This window comes from Rhopalosiphum padi, chromosome 2 (genome assembly GCF_020882245.1).
Source record: "Rhopalosiphum padi isolate XX-2018 chromosome 2, ASM2088224v1, whole genome shotgun sequence".
In the NCBI taxonomy this organism is placed as follows: domain Eukaryota; kingdom Metazoa; phylum Arthropoda; class Insecta; order Hemiptera; family Aphididae; genus Rhopalosiphum; species Rhopalosiphum padi.
The window spans coordinates 33154655-33160135 of record NC_083598.1 but is presented as its reverse complement, the minus strand read 5'-3'; the positions used below and the strand labels follow the sequence as shown (position 1 = coordinate 33160135).

The 5481-nt window shown below is 24.8% G+C and overlaps 1 long non-coding RNA gene across 1 annotated transcript; it reads right to left on the bottom strand.

Annotated features, from left to right (window-relative positions):
- Positions 1 to 646: 646 nt before the first annotated feature.
- On the bottom strand, positions 647 to 4545 carry LOC132923139 (uncharacterized). The gene is made up of 5 exons (XR_009661104.1): positions 4269 to 4545; positions 3344 to 3406; positions 2365 to 2418; positions 2134 to 2172; positions 647 to 1404 (listed from the first exon to the last, which is right to left on the bottom strand). It is a non-coding gene; the product is annotated as an uncharacterized LOC132923139 (long non-coding RNA).
- Between the last annotated feature and the right edge of the window lie 936 nt (positions 4546 to 5481).

The window sequence follows — 5481 nt, the reverse complement described above, 5'->3', positions numbered from 1 at the left end:
TGTTGTGCTGATACCTGTCAAAGTCATCATAGCTCATCATTTAACATTTATCATAAATTCCTGTTTTTTTAAAAACAACTCCAACATTCTAGTACCCTATAAATTATAATACCTATATTATATTGAACACAATAACTGTGTATATATTTATATTATTAGTTATTAGACTACAGTTATACTAATAAAGATATTAATAAGAAAATGTATGGCCTTACTCTTGAAAAAATTAACTATATAAATGCAATAAAATATTTAAGATATATAAATTATTACAGGTTATACGTTTTATTATGGTTAAATTTAATCACAAAAATATTGTGATTATTTTATTTATTTATGTTGTGTTTGTATAATATTTAACAGTTAAAAGTGAATAGTGTAGTATAATAGACAATATTATACAACGTGATTCTTTTATCATTACACTCTTTATTTTGTCAAGTTTGCATTTTTTTTCTTCAAAATATATTGTTTTATACTTTTCTCAACTGTATACAATTTTTATTTTTTTCACCCTTTTATTTAATAGTGGAACCACTACAATATACATGGTAAGAATCAGATTCATTGTAGATAATGACAAAAATCTATATCCAATAAATAAAATTAACATCAACCTTCTTTTCGCTCAGCGTTGACTGTAATAAAAATGCTCGGAATAAAACACTTTTGGGTATAAGTTGTTTTTAAATGTTTTTATATATTATAGTGTATATTATAGTATATATAGTGTGCGTGAGGCGGTGAAGCAGAGTTGTGACTTGATTGAGAAATATGCACTGATATTTATGCCAAATGGGCCTGTTTATTCCACACAGTATGAATGGATTATTACACTGGTGTTTGCTAATTGAAAACCTTATCAACCGCATAAGTTTCCAAATGTGTTGATCCTATTATCGTTGTTGTGCATGTCATGGTTTTGACGGATTTTTGATATTATGTAGAGGACTCTGATATTATGCTCTGTTACAATGACTGACAAAAACCAATTTAATTGATTAGGTCTGATCAAACCAAACGAAATCGGTTATCAACTGAGATGAAATTTATTTGAGATAGGGTAAACAATATTTTATGATATAAGTGATGAAGAAAAGGGGGACCATCGTGGAATTCGTGGTGGTATGGTGATGATGAATATGAGATGGCTGAAATCAAATATATATATGTTTGTTAGGCTTTGACAGTCATAATAAGAGATAGAGTGGACCAGAATTTTTAGTATAATCGTAGAGTTGTATAATTTCAAAAAACGTAAAATCCATAATTTGTTAAAAATGTATTTTGACATAAATTAAATACTAAAATTTGTGAAAAGGTATAGTTGATATTAAAAATACATTTATATTTAAAATATTGTAATGATACCTAAAAAACATCCTGTATTTTTACTATTTGGATCTGAAAGTTAAACATTTTTTTATGTATATGTTCTGATTTATGAAAATATTAATATTCTAAAAAATAAATAACACGTTTTTACAAAAAAAATTGTATAGCACATTACGAATATCTAAATTAAATTCATAAATTTATTAAAAAATGTTTTAAATAATTATAATTTGATAACATTAAAATAATTCATCGAATATAAATTGAGTTGAATTTGTAAAATAAAACACTTTTTATATTCCATAAATATAATAATATTATAATTGTATTAATCAAAAGTTTATTCTGGAGGATATTTTTTTTTTAATTTTACGTTTTCGATATCGAAGTATCTTCGATCTTATGGAATTGTTCTTAAAAACTGTATGTTAAATTCCAATATAATAGTATAGGATGATACAATAAAAACGAATCTTCGATCTTATGGAATTGTTCTTAAAAACTGTATGTTAAATTCCAATATAATAGTATAGGATGATACAATAAAAACGAATGATAGATACAATGAATTAATCTTAGAGATTGTAATGTATATTTAATTATATTATGTACATAATATACAAGAATATATTAAAAATTTGTAGGTTTATATAAGAGATATACCTCAAATCTACTAATATCATTCTAAGGTATACATATGTTGTGTAAAGCATATTATTATTACATAGCACATAGAATATTATATTAGAAAATACCACATTTCTAAAATATGAATTTATATTATTTTGTTTTGCTCACAGTTATCATAACAATATTGTTTTGGAGACTTTGGAGGATCTGTAATTAATGAATTAATACAAATCGAATTATAGTGGGTCACATTATTTATTTTTATGTTAAGTATTAAAAAAACATATAATCTTTTAAATATATCTGTGTAATGTAATGACTGAGTTGAGTTCAATTCATTGTTTATATTAATAATTATTATAAAAACAATAACATTCAAGAATTATACTATGTACTTACCATCCTTATCACATTCTTCCCTTATGACAAAATTATAGAATTTTTTTAAAATTTCTAAAAAGATAAGTATTTAAATATTATTTTTAATGTAATCATTTATAACGTTTATAAAAATTTTGCACAATATATAATTAATATAACATATCAAAATATTTATCAGAACTGACTAAACGATCTATCATTGTAATCGACATATCGAGCAGCACTTAACTTGTCATCATATCCAAAAATTAATCGTGGAAAAGCACAAATGAGAAAAAATTTTGAAAAAATCTAGAACATGATAACCTGAAATTATAAAACGTCTAATGCTATTAAATAGCAGAGTCCATTGAAAATTGTGCAACCACAGATTGAATATATTTTCAGATATGAATCTATTGCAAAACTAAATCCAAAGGATAAGCGAATTTTGAAGAATTGCTGCCTAATAGCAATTAATTGATGATATTGAATAGGTACGTATGAGCGTTTAAAGATTAAAAGTTGTACAAAATATCATCCAAACTTTAAAAACTGCTTTGATGTCTTAATAACTACAGTTCTAATTTGGCTGCTTTTTTCAAACGCAAGTAATGTACCTACGCGCTGTTATCAGAAAAAGTTGTAAAGTCGTGCGATTTAATCAGAAGAATACGTACAATATTTAAAATGTTCAGTAAACTTAAATATAAAAGTCAAGAATCTAATTGACTAATGTTCTATTGCTTTTATGACTAGATAATTCCTTTATTGTTGTTTAAATAAACATTATGGTTGATACTTTCAATTTGACTGGAATGTAACCAAGACGCAATAATGAATTAAATAATGTGGTCATAAAGACGTATCCTTTTTGGTGGTTATTTTTTGAGCATATAAAATGCAATATCATTATTAGCCAAAACGAAGGCTTAACTATTTAAATATTTAATTGCATGTTAGCACAATGTAAATCAAAATACGTAGGTAGTTTACAATAACACAGTTTAAACCATACCTTGGCGTTCTTTTGACCAAAAAAGATGTTTTGATAGTGCGGTATAAAAACTGTTGAAATTCTCTGTAAAAGTTCATTTTTATATTTCAGTCATCCATACACATAAAATACCATGCAGTTTATGGAATAGAAATATCTCTTATAATGTATCATTTATTATTAAATACAGTGACTCATATATTGTGTCACGGTTTGTAGATTTATATGGTCTTTGTGTTTTATTTGTTTAAGGTCTTTATAAAAATATACCTCAAATACAGATAAATAATATCATATATTCATATATCATCATGAAATATACAAATATTTGCAGGTTCACGTTTATTTAAATTATTATGGATAATGTACTAAAAGTTAACTGGCAGACAGACATATTACGATCTGGGTCAACGGTTCTTTACCTTTTTATATTTGCGAACTATGTATACAGTTTGAAAATTTTAATGTACTACCTGTATGATTTAATAATCTTTTTTTTACATATTAAAAATGTATAACGTTTAGTTTATATTAATATAATATTAATTTATTAGGAACAAAAAATTATGTATATAATGGTCAAAAAGTAATTCATAAAACTATCGATATAAAACCTGCTTGTATCGAATAAGCTAAATAATATTTTATTTCAATAAAAAATAATGATACATTCAAAGGTTTTTTTTAAAGGGAGATTTTTCCGCGTACCATCGATGAGCTTTCATTTACCATAAACAAAAGCGTTCGAAAAGCGTTGATCTAGATAGACTGTAAATGATAAAATCAATAGGTCAGTTCGCTTGATATACAGTTACTACGATCTCACAACATAGAGTAATCAACGTAAAAGACCAACAAGACCTCTAAACCATCGCAAAAAGATTTGTCGGTTTATCTATGGCGTACTTTTAATTTGACTATAGATTATTATCACCAAATAACTTACTAAATTGCTTAAGATAATAGTAGTTAACATATCTTGCATCTATAAAAATGATTTATTACAAATTAATTTATACTTATGTAGAATGCCAATTAGTATGAAGCGTAAATCTATTTTTAATTTGTAAATTAGATTAAATACAATCATTATAAATTTTTATTTTATCTGAATAATATTGAAACGAGTGATTCTAAATTCGATTTTATAATAAGTAATTTCAGTCAGTATTATAAGCTAATACCTTGGTACTTACTTATTTTTATCCCAGAAAAATATAAGACGTCTGTATGTGTATCACCGTGATTATAAATATAATATTAACAAATATAAGATACATTAAAAAAAAAAAAAATTTAAGAAAATTATTTACAAATAAAATATTAATTATCAAATAATTAATGTCAAGTAGTGTTTTCAGAGGAAAAAAGTTTCAAAATATTGTTTATAGTTTGAGGTGAATAGAAAAAGTTAGTGGGATATGTGCAAAGTTATTCAAAGAAGTTAAAAAGAAATAGTAGAGTCCCAAAGGTTTTTATCCCAAAATATTGATGTAGGTTTGAGGTGGATAGTAGAAAGTTGATAAGGCTAATTTCGAGAACCTGATTTAAGATATTTCATAAAAAGATGTTATGGATAATAGTACAGATTTTTTTAAAATTTAAAATTCTATTTTATTACACGGTTTACAGTGACCTTATTGTTAAAGTATCCTAAAGGTATATGCAAACAACGTAATTTTTATTATATCTTATTTATCGTTGTTAAATTGTATAAATAGTTTTTAAAATGAAAAGTTTAATAATATTTGGTTCCTCACCATAGCATTCTAAAAAAGAAAAATAACAAAATAATAATTAAATTAATATAATAAACATTAATGGCAAAAAATATACGGACAATAAATTACTAGTAGGTTCCCAAATTTCGAATTGGTTCCCGTGTTTTCTACAGGTAACATACAAGTTGGTTCCCGGCTTATCTACTGGATAGGTAACATACGAATTGTTACCAGCAAGCTTTCGTTATAGTACAATCTTGTTAAATTAAATTTTCAAATTATCATGATATATTCAATTAGCAACAATTTTCTTCCCATTTTATACAGACTTAGAACTGTATATAATCATTATAGATACATAAAATAGTTCATACTTCAAACAGTTCAAACACTATCTAGAATACCTAGGTATGGTTAAAATGTTGCTTGGTATAAAAT